At 43.3% G+C, this 12,233-nt stretch overlaps 1 pseudogene; it reads right to left on the bottom strand.

Annotated features, from left to right (window-relative positions):
• Window positions 1-6: 6 nt before the first annotated feature.
• LOC124658973 lies at window positions 7-1,143 on the bottom strand (annotated as a pseudogene).
• Window positions 1,144-12,233: the final 11,090 nt, after the last annotated feature.

Genomic DNA, 12,233 nt, shown 5'->3' with positions numbered 1-12,233 from the left:
TCCTACAGTCCTACTGACAGACAATGCTACTGATACTGGTGCTGTTCATGGACAAATGGAACATGGTGGTCACCAAGATAATCGGCGAGGGTGATTAATGCCATGGTTGCTGCTGGCTTTCCAACCTAAATATGGCAACATTAATGCCACCACCTCCAAACCACCAAAAGCATGGATTTATTAGCCACACAAAATTCTTCAAAAATTAAATACTCCTATATACTACGGTGGGCCCTCGGAGGCACCTCCCAGCCTGTCCGCGGGGCGACTCTTGTTGAAATTAATACTGTAGATGGCGTTTTTATTAGTTGGGCTAATTCGGGCGGCTAGATCGGGAGATGGAGGCCGTCGAAACCTGATCGGACGGCGGTTATTCGATCGTTAATATGCTCGCGGAGGAGGGGTAGTGCTGGCTCACCTTGATCTCAGGGATGACGTAAGCCATGTTGCAGAGGAAGGCCAGCTGCGCGAACAGCCGGGCATCGGCCGGCGGGGCCCGCGCCAGCAGCTTGCCGAAGGACTCGCGGTCCCACCTGCCGTCCTGCTCCGCCGCGGCGTCGTCCTCGTCGTCGTAGCCGACGGCGCAGCCGCCGTCGGCGTGGTCGTGGTAGTCGTCATCGTCCTCGAAGAGGGTGTCATCGTCGGCGAAAAAGCGCTTGGTAGGGTCGTGGAAGCGGGAGCGGAGCTCGAGGAGGCGGTCGAGCCAGTGGTCGTCGGGCCGCCTGACCTGCGGCATTTCCGGGTCGGGGTCAGGGTCCGGGTCCGTCTCGCCGGCGCACACGGTGAGGAGCCGGTACCCGTCGCCGCCGCCGCCCTCGGGGAGCGGCGGCGGGCGGATCGGCGCGGCGCCGAACTGGAACGGGAAGACGCCGATGGAGCGGCTGGTGGTGAGCGAGGCGCCGGCGGCGCCGCCGCGGCGGGAGCAGCGGAGGTGCGGCTCCGAGCGCGACCGCCGGATGCTGGCGTGCATCTGCGCCGGCTCTCTTTTGGCACGGCAGCCCGTGGGCGACGACGATGATGGCGTCGCTCCGGCAATGCTCGCCACCATGGTGCGGCCGCCGGCGGAGGCCCCGAGACCTCAATCGCGCGGCGCTCTTTGGATTGAATGATTGATCCTCCGGGAGCCGCGCGAAAGAAGAGGAATTCCGCCGCCGTATCCGCCGCCGTCGGTCGCGAGCGGCGCTGGTGGTGTGGATGGCGCTGGTCTCGCGGTGGCGGTGTATTTGTGGTGCCGTCGATCCGTGCCGCGCGTTCCCGCACGGAGGAGTTGGGCGAAAGGCGATGCGGTTTTAATACTGGGGGGAAGGGAAGCAGGTGAGAAGAGAAGAGGGAAGACAGGTCGGCCACGCGAGACGAAACCGAGAAAAAACAAGGCCTAAATGACCGTACTACCCCTGTCATTCATCCCGCGATTAAATCAAGATTCGTCAAAAGTGATCATATTTCCGATGCAAATCACGCCGCGGGTAACATGTCCGCACGTGCACTGCTACGGAGGGCATTTCCGGGAAATAGGCGTCGTCTGGGCCGACGGAAGACAACAAGAGAGGAGTAAACATCGGCACCGGCGGTGAGTCTCGGCCGAAAAAATCGTGGCCGTCCACGACGGAGCCCAGCATCGTAATCTACGTCGCCACGGCCGCGGTCGAGAATTCGAAGGAAGGAGAGAGAATATAGGAAATTCAATTCGGCTCCCGGGTGCGTATGCACCCTCTACCAAAAAATCATATTTTGAAATGTCAAAAAAATTTAACAAAAAAATTTACATGTACATCTTCATAATATATGTTTGTTCGTCAAGTTTCACGAAAAACCAATATTTTTTGTGGTCTATATAAAAAAGAGAAAAATTATCTGGTGAAAAGCATTATTTTTAGCACCGAGTTTTGTCTTTTTTACACACGTCACATGATAAGTCGATTTTTTATGAAACAATTTTTTAAGCGTGTAGCACGAGAAGATTTACATGCGAATTTTTGGTTTCAATTTTTTTGAAATTCAAAATATGTGTAAGATGCATTTCAAAATAGTGGGAGCATATGCTCCCATGTTCCAAAACACCACTCCCAGAGAATATGCACTTTGCTTTTCACAATGGTATCTATCACAGTATAATTCCTAGTTCCAAAACTCGTGTACGGTTTTTGGTACCGCGCGCCTTCATACGGCATGCCCAAGTACCTGTCTAGCCAAGTGTTCTTGGTGATACCTACATGACGGGTTTCCTTCTTCAGCGCTACTCTCACCCAATTGACTCATATGAATGAAAATAAATAATGTTGCAACTAAATTAATTTAAATAATGCTCATCAAAATAAATAAAATAGTTCACTGCCAATCTACTCCACCAAATAGACAACACAGCCACATATCCTCAATCAAATTCGCTTGAAGTCGATCTTTAGCGTGTGATGGTCACAAATCTAAGACGGAAGCCTCGAAATGAGCCGGCTTTTAATTAACGAAGCCATCAACCGGCTTCCTAGATTTGGAGTTCCTAGATATATTATGACAGATGGAGGTTCTCATTTTATTCATGGTGGTTTTAGAAAAACTCTTGCTAAGTATGGTATTAATCATAGAATTGCTTCCGCATATCATCCTCAAACTAGTGGGCAAGTAGAATTATCAAATAGAGAAATTAAGTCTATCTTGCAAAAGACTGTTAATAAAACTAGAAAGAACTGGGCTATTAAATTGAAGGATGCACTATGGGCTTATAGAACTGCTTACAAAAACCCCATGGGAATGTCACCTTATAAAATGGTTTATGGAAAAGCTTGTCATTTACCTTTAGAATTAGAGCACAAAGCTTATTGGGCTGTTAGAGAACTAAACAAAGATCCTAAACTAGCCGGTGATAAGAGGTTGTTGCAATTAAGTTCTCTAGATGAATGGAGAAGTGAAGCATATGAAAATGCTAAACTCTTTAAGGAGAAAGTTAAGAAATGGCATGATAGAAGAATTATCAAAAGAAAATTTAATGTTGGGGACAAAGTCCTATTGTATCGGTCTCGTCTTAGATTCTTTGCAGGGAAATTACTCTCAAAATGGGAAGGACCATATGTCATTGATGAGGTTTATCGATCAGGAGCAATTAAAATTAGCTCTCTTCAAGGTAATGCCACACAAGTAGTGAATGGGCAGAGACTTAAGCATTATATCTCTGGAGATTCTTATAATGAAGATGTTGATATTATCCAAGTGGTAACTCCGGAAGCTTACATCAAAGGTCAAGTTGACAGTCCTGCAGAGTTCGACTTTGAATAGGTAACAGTATTGGTAATAAAAAGTCCGCGTTTTACTTTCCGAACAATGTTTTTGCTGTTTTTGGAAAATATGAAAAATTACGAGATCGAAACGGAGTGGAGGAGACGCACGAGGGCGTGCCCCCATAGGCTGGCGCGGGCCCCGCCTGGCCGCGCCGCCCTATGAGGACACCGCCTCGTTGTCCCCCTCCGACTCTTGTTCGATCTGGTACTTTCCTTCTGACGTAAAAATTACTGCTATATAATCCCCCGGACCCCTGGAGGTCCGTATATCGTTTTCTCGACGTGTTTTGTTTCGAGCTGTTTCTGCCAGGATCTATTTTTGATCTAGAAGCACCATGGTCTCCAACAACAAAGACAAGGAGCCTATGGAGGAAGATATTCAAGGTTTCGAGCTGAAAGAAGAATTCAAAGAGGAAGTGGAGGAGACGTCATCAATAAAAAGGAAGCGGCAAACTATGAGGAGTAAGCCAATATTGGTGGGATCGGTTAACACTCGGACGTTCTTTTTCTCATAACTTGCGGGGACCTCTACGCTCTGCTCTTAGCCTCGACTCTTTCCCTTGTGTGGAAGAGGCACTACGGGTTACCGATGAGTTTTGTGATCAATACCGTGCGGTGAGAAGGGAAGTGGAGATTCTTCTTGAGGAGAACAACCGACTTCGCAGAATGCTGGAGTATTACTCAATTCATACCACAAGGCTGCCACCGCCACTTTCAGATAACAATGAATCTCTTCGAGTCTTAGTGCAGAATTGCCAAATCGAGAAGCTGAAGCTGAAGGATATCCTTAAGGATCGCAGGAACGGACCATCACCACCGAAGGAGTAATTCATCATCGGTATTGGCATCCCCTTGGTTTGTTCCAAGCTTGGGGGAGTGCCGCTGTATCACATCATCACTATCTTTTACTTTATATTATCAAGTAGTGTCATATCATGAGTAGGGAAGTTATCATATAAGATGTGTTGCGGTATGGAAGTATCTCCCTTTAGTTGGTTATCTATGTATCCCTTGGGGGGAGTTATCGATATGAAATATTAATGAGAAGTCTTATCATTTACATATTGCACACCTTATTTTAGTTTGCAATTTCTACTATATGATTGATCTTGATTTTAGTATTGGTACCACTTTGGGAGCATTGAGTAAATCTATTTGGTTTTGGCAAACTTAGCATTGGTCAATAGCAACAACACTTTGAGTTTTAAATAGAGAAGAGGAAATACATGTAGATATATTATTATCTTTCTTGTTAGTTCTTAGCTTAGTATTCTGAAGTTAAAATTGTTTGTATTTATAAGGAAGATGCATGGTTGTTTCTATCACATGTATATTTGTTTGTTTACCTCAACTCCTATGCTTGCTAATTAACCTTGCTAGCCAAAGACCTGTCTTGAGAGGGAATGCTTCTCGTGCATCCAAACCTTTAAACCAAAACCCATGCCATGTGTGTCCACTATAACTACCTATTATGCGGTATTTCTGCCACTCCAAGTAAATACTTCATGTGCTACCTTTAAACAATTCAAAACTTTATTACTCCTTATTTGTGTCAATGTTCTATAGCTCATGAGGAAGTATGTGGTGTTTATCTTTCAATCTTGTTGGGCAACTTTCACCAATGGACTAGTGGCTTCATCCACTTATCCAATAACTTTGCAAAAAGAGCTGGCAATGGGATTCCCGAGTCCCAAATTAATTAACCAAAATAGACACTCCTCCATGGTATGTGATTGTTGGACGGCACCCGAAGGATTCGGTTAGCCATGGCTTGAGAAAGCAAAGGTGGGGAGGAGTGTCATCATAATAAAACTAAATAAAAAGGCACTCCTTCATGGTATGAGATTGTTGGCAGGCACCCGAGGATTCGGTTAGCCATGGTTTGTGAAAGCAAAGGTTGGAAGGAGTGTCAACCAAAAATAAAACTTTATGGGAGCCGCTCTTTGAGAGTTTGTCTGGCAAGGGGTTAGAGTACCCGCTACCGATCGTTGACAACAACAAACACCCCTCAAAATTTTACTTTTATGCTCTCTATATGATTTCAAAATTTGAAAAGCTCTAGCACATGATTTAATCCCTGCTTCCCTCTGCGAAGGGCCTGTCTTTTACTTTATGTTGAGTCAGTACACCTATTTCCCTCCATCTCAAGCAAGCATTTGAGTTGTCGTGATCAAACTTTTATATTGTGATTTGCTTCATCATGTCTTTTATTCTTCCTTGTTTAGTACAAGTTTTATCTGAATGAATATAGCTTTGAAAGTTATCAATGGTCATTATGATTGAGTATGCAAGATGAGCCACATAAGCTTTAATATGAGAGCGCTGCTCAATAGATAAGTATAATCTGTTAACTGTTCTCTGACCAAGAACAAAGTTTGCCATCACCAATTATGATTTCTTATGCACCTTTATTTGTGATTACCTTATACTTGTTTCAAGTTTAGTTATATGAGGAAGTTGTTTACTAGAATATCTTGTGTGAATGAACATGATGCTTCTTGTCCGTATTTGATTTATCGACTCTTCACTCCATAAACATGTGGTCCTGTTTACCGAGTTCAGTTTCGCTTGGGGACAAGCGAGGTCTAAGCTTGGGGGGAGTTGATACGTCCAATTTGCATCACTATTTTATATCATAATTTACTGTTATTCATTGATATATTTCATATTTGAAGATAATACTTATGTTATTTCATCTATTTTGCATGTTTCATGATTATTGGAGGATCGCGCACCGGAACCAGGATTCTGCTGGAAAAAGCATCGTCAGAACGCAATATTTCGGAAGATCAACAATTGACGGGAATTACACGAAAACTCCTATTTTTCCAGATGACGAAGGGAGCCAGAAGGGGGAGCTGAGGAGGGCCGCCATGGGCCCCCCTCACAGGCCGGTGCGGGCCCTGCCCTGGCCGCGCCGCCCTGTGAGGAGGGGGCCCACAGCCCCCTCTCGCCTCCTTTTCTTCGCGTATGCCTTCGTCCCGAAAACCTGAGCTCCAGAGGGTACATCGCGAAGAGTCACAGCCGCCTCTGCGGGGGCGGAGAACACCAGAGAGAAAAGAGCTCTCCGGCGGGCAGGAATCCGCCGGGGAAATTCCCTCCCGGAGGGGGAAATCGACGCCATCGTCACCGTCATCGAGCTGGACATCATCTCCATCACCATCACCATCATCTTCATCATCATCACCGCCGTCTCCACCGCTGCACCTCGTCACCGCTGTAGCAATTTGGGTTTGATCTTGATTGTTTGATAGGGGAAACTCTCCCGGTGTTGATTTCTACTTGTTATTGATGCTATTGAGTGAAACCGTTGAACCAAGGTTTATGTTCAGATTGTTATTCATTATCATATCACCTCTGATCATGTTCCATATGATGTCTCGTGAGTAGTTCGTTTAGTTCTTGAGGACATGGGTGAAGTCTAAATGTTAGTAGTGAAGTATGGTTGAGTAATATTCAATGTTATGATATTTAAGTTGTGGTGTTATTCTTCTAGTGGTGTCGTGTGAACGTCGACTACACGACATTTCACCTTTATGGGCCTAGGGGAATGCATCTTTTACTCGTTTGCCAATTGCGGGGTTGCCGGAGTGACAGAAACCTGAGCCCCCGTTGGTATATCGATGCAGGAGGGATCGCGAGGATCTCGAGTTTAAGGTTGTGGTTAGATTTATCTTAATTACTTTCTTGTAGTTGCGGATGCTTGCAAGGGGTATAATCACAAGTATGTATTAGTCCTAGGAAGGTCGGTACATTAGCATAGGTTCACCCACACAACACTTACCAAAACAATGAAGATTAATCAGCTGTATGTAGCGAAAGCACTAGACTTAATTCCCGTGTGTCCTCAAGAACGTTTGGTCATTATAAGTAAACAAACCGGCTTGTCCTTTGTGCTAAAAAGGATTGGGCCATGATACGTCTCCAACGTATCGATAATTTCTTGTGTTCCATGCCACATTATTGATGTTATCTACATGTTTTATGCACACTTTATGTCATATTCGTGCATTTTCTGGAACTAACCTATTAACAAGATGCCGAAGTGCCGGTTCCTGTTTTACTCGCTGTTTTTGGTTTCGAAATCCTAGTAACGAAATATTCTCGGAATCGGACGAAATCAACGCCCGGGTTCCTATTTTACCCGGAAGCATCCAGAACACACGAGAACCGCCGGAGAAAGGAGGCGGGGCCACCAAACCCTACCCCGGTGCGGCCAAGGGGGCGCGCCCCCCTAGGGTGTGGGCCCCCTTCGACCTTCCTGCGCCGCCTCTTCGCCTATATAAAGCCCCCGGATCAGAAAACCCGATACCAATTGACGAAACCCACAGAAACCTGCCAGAGCCGCCGCCATCGCGAAGCCAAGATCTGGGGGACAGGATCTCGGTTCCGGCACCCTGCCGGAGCGGGGAAGTGCCCCCGGAAGGCTTCTCCATCGACACCGCTGCCATCTCCACCGCCATCTTCATCACCGCTGCTGCTCCCATGAGGAGGAGTAGTTCTCCATCGAGGCTCGGGGCTGTACCGGTAGCTATGTGGCTCATCTCTCTCCTATGTAGTTCAATACAATAATCTCATGAGCTGCCTTACATGATTGAGATTCATATGATGATGCTTGTAATCTAGATGTCATTATGCTAGTCAAGTGAGTTTTACTTATGTGATCTCCGGAGACTCCTCGTCCCACGTGTGTAAAGGTGACAGTGTGTGCACCGTGTGGGTCTCTTAGGCTAGATTTCACAGAATACTTACTCATTGAATGGTATAGTGAGGTGCTTATTTATATCTCTTTATGATTGCAGCATGTTGTATCACAATTTATCTATGTGCTACTCTGGTGATGTGTTATTAAAGTAGTTTATTCCTCCTGCACGTGTGTAAAGGTGACAGTGCGTGCACCGTGTTAGTACTTGGTTTATGCTATGATCATGATCTCTTGTAGATTATGGAGTTAACTATTGCTATGATAATATTGATGTGATCTATTCCTCCTACATATGCATGAAGGTGACGAGTGTGCATGCTATGCTAGTACTTGGTTTAGTCTCGTTGATCTATCTTACACTAAAGGTTACTTAAACATGAGCATTATTGTGGAGCTTGTTAACTCCGGCATTGAGGGTTCGTGTAATCCTACGCAATGTGTTCATCATCCAACAAAAGTGTAGAGTATGCATTTATCTATTCTGTTATGTGATCAATGTTGAGAGTGTCCACTAGTGAAAGTGTAATCCCTAGGCCTTGTTCCTAAATACTCGCTGAGTTACTACTCGCTTGTTTACTTGTTTTACTGCGTTACACTACTGCTGCAATACCACCACCATCAACTACACGCCAAGCACTTTTCCGGCACCGTTGCTACTGCTCATACTTATTTATACCACCTGTATTTCACTATCTCTTCGCCGAACTAGTGCACCTATTAGGTGTGTTGGGGACACAAGAGACTTCTTGCTTTGTGGTTGCAGTGGTTGCATGAGAGGGATATCTTTGACCTCTTCCTCCTCGAGTTCGATAAACCTTGGGTATCCACTTAAGGGAAACTTGCTACTGTTCTACAAACCTCTCGCTCTTGGAGGCCCAACACTGTCTACAAGAATAGAAGCTCCCGTAGACATCAAGCACTTTTCAGGCGCCGTTGCCGGGGAGGAAAGGTAAAGGCTCTCATACTACGGTCCCGGGTAAAGTATTTTTCACGGCGCCGTTGTGTGTGTGCTCAAAGCTATTTCCTTTAGATCCTGCAATTGCAACTTTTTGTTTCTTGTTTACACTAGTTTGGCATAATGGACAACAATGAGCTTCTTGTTCTATTTCCTGATTTAAAACATGGATTGTTTGATGCGAAAATTAAAAACCTATGAAATCTTGTTTGCATGCTAGTAGTAATATTAGTATGAACGCTTTGAACACCATTGTTGATAATGATATAGAAAGTTCTAAGCTTGGGGAAGCTGGTTTTCATGATCTTTTTAGTCCCCCAAGCATTGAGGAGAAAATTTCCTTTGATGATACTTTGCCTCCTATTTATGATAATAATGATAATGGTCTTTTGGTGCCACTTACTGCTGAGAGTAAATTTTGTTGTGATTATACTATGCCTCCTACACTTGATGAGAATAATAATGATAGCTACTTTGTTGAATTTGCTCCCACTACAACTAATAAAATTGACTATGCTTATGTGGAGAGTAATAATTTTATGCATGAGACTCATGATAAGAATGCTTTATGTGATAGTTATATTGTTGAGTTTGCTCATGTTGCTACTGAAAGTTATTATGAGAGAGGAAAATATGGTTGTAGAAATTTTCATGTTACTAAAATGCCTCTCTATGTGCTGAAATTTTTGAAGCTACACTTGTTTTATCTTCCTATGCTTGTTACTTTGCTCTTCATGAACTTGTTTATTTACAAGATTCCTATGCATAGGAAGCATGTTAGACTTAAATGTGTTTTGAATTTGCCTCTTGATGCTCTCTTTTGCTTCAAATACTATTTCTTGCGAGTGCATCATTAAAACTCGCTGAGCCCATCTTAATGGCTATAAAGAAAAGAACTTCTTGGGAGATAACCCATGTGTTATTTTGCTACAGTACTTTGTTTTATATTTGTGTCTTGGAAGTTGTTTACTACTGTAGCAACCTCTCCTTATCTTAGTTTTGTGTTTTGTTGTGCCAAGTAAAGTCTTTGATAGTAAAGTAAGTACTAGATTTGGATTACTGCGCAGTTCCAGATTTCTTTGCTGTCACGAATATGAGCCCACTGCCCTGCAGGAAGCTCAGAAAATTATGCCAATTTACGAGCATGATCCTCAGATATGTACGCAACTTTCATTCAATTTGAGCATTTTCGTTTGAGCAGGTCTGGTGGCCTAATAAAATCCATCTTTACGGACTGTTCTGTTTTGACAGATTCTGCCTTTTATTTCGCATTGCCTCTTTTGCTATGTTGGATGAATTTCTTTGATCCATTAATGTCCAGTAGCTTTATGCAATGTCCAGAAGTGTTAAGAATGATTGTGTCACCTCTGAACATGTGAATTTTTATTGTCCACTAACCCTCTAATGAGTTGTTTCGAGTTTGGTGTGGAGGAAGTTTTCAAGGGTCAAGAGAGGAGGATGATATACTATGATCAAGGAGAGTGAAAGCTCTAAGCTTGGGGATGCACCCGGTGGTTCACCCCTGCATATATCAAGAAGACTCAAGCGTCTAAGCTTGGGGATGCCCAAGGCATCCCCTTCTTCATCGACAACATTATCAGGTTCCTCCCCTGAAACTATATTTTTATTCGGTCACATCTTATGTGCTTTACTTGGAGCGTCTGTGTGCTTTTGTTTTTGTTTTTGTTTGAATAAATTGGATTACATCATGCTTGTGTGGGAGAGAGACACGCTCTGCTGGTTCATATGAACACATGTGTTCTTAGCTCATAATATTCATGGCGAAGTTTCCTCTTCGTTAAATTGTTATATGGTTGGAATTGGAAAATGATACATGTAGTAATTTGCTATAATGTCTTGGGTAATGTGATACTTGGCAATTGTTGTGCTCATGTTTAAGCTCTTGCATCATATGCTTTGCACCCATTAGTGAAGAATACATAGAGCATGCTAAAATTTGGTTTGCATAATTGGTCTCTCTAAAGTCTAGATAATTTCTAGTATTGAGTTTGAACAACAAGGAAGACGGTGTAGAGTCTTATAATGTTTTCAATATGTCTTTTATGTGAGTTTTGCTGCACCGGTTCATCCTTGTGTTTGTTTCAAATAACCTTGCTAGCCTAAACCTTGTATCGAGAGGGAATACTTCTCATGCATCCAAATACTTGAGCCAACCACTATGCCATTTGTGTCCACCATACCTACCTATACTACATGGTATTTTTCCAGCCATTCCAAAGTAAATTGCTTGAGTGCTACCTTTAAAATTCCATCATTCACCTTTGCAATATATAGCTCATGGGACAAATAGCTTAAAAACTATTGTGGTATTGAATATGTAATTATGCACTTTATCTCTTATTAAGTTGCTTGTTGTGCGATAACCATGTTTACCGGGGAACGCCATCAACTCATTGTTGAATTTCATGTGAGTTGCTATGCATGTTCGTCTTGTCCGAAGTAAGGGCGATCTACACTGAGTTGAATGGTTTGAGCATGCATATTGTGAGAGAAGAACATTGGGCCGCTAACTAAAGCCATGTTCCATGGTGGAAGTTTCAGTTTTGGACAAACATCCTCAAATCTCTAATGAGAAAAGAATTAATTGTTGTTGAATGCTTAAAGCATTAAAAGAGGAGTCCATTATCTCGTTGTCTATGTTGTCCCTGTATGGATGTCTAAGTTGAGAATAATCAAAAGCGAGAAATCCAAATGCGAGCTTTCTCCTTAGACCTTTGTACAAGGCGGCATAGAGGTACCCCTTTGTGAACTTGGTTAAAGCATATGTATTGCGGTGATAATCCGGGTAGTCCAAGCTAATTAGGACAAGGTGCGGGCACTATTAGTACACTATGCATGAGGCTTGCAACTTATAAGATATAATTTACATGATGCATATGCTTTATTACTACCGTTGACAAAATTGTTTCATGTTTTCAAAATCAAAGCTCTAGCACAAATATAGCAATCAATGCTTTTCCTCTATGAGGACCATTCTTTTACTTTCAATGTTGAGTCAGTTCACCTATTTCTCTCCACCTCAAAGAAGCAAACACTTGTGTGAACTGTGCATTGATTCTTACATATTTGCATATTGCGTTTGTTATATTGCTTTGCATTGACAATTATCCATGAGATATACATGTTATAAGTTGAAAGCAACCGCTGAAACTTCATCTTCCTTTGTGTTGCTTCAATGCCTTTACTTTGAATTATTGCTTTATGAGTTAACTCTTATGCAAGACTTATTGATGCTTGTCTTGAAGTGCTATTCATGAAAAGTCTTTGCTATATGATTCAG

Source organism: Lolium rigidum, chromosome 6, assembly GCF_022539505.1.
Source record: "Lolium rigidum isolate FL_2022 chromosome 6, APGP_CSIRO_Lrig_0.1, whole genome shotgun sequence".
Classification (NCBI taxonomy): Eukaryota; Viridiplantae; Streptophyta; class Magnoliopsida; order Poales; family Poaceae; genus Lolium; species Lolium rigidum.
This window is presented reverse-complemented; position numbering and strand designations above follow the sequence as displayed.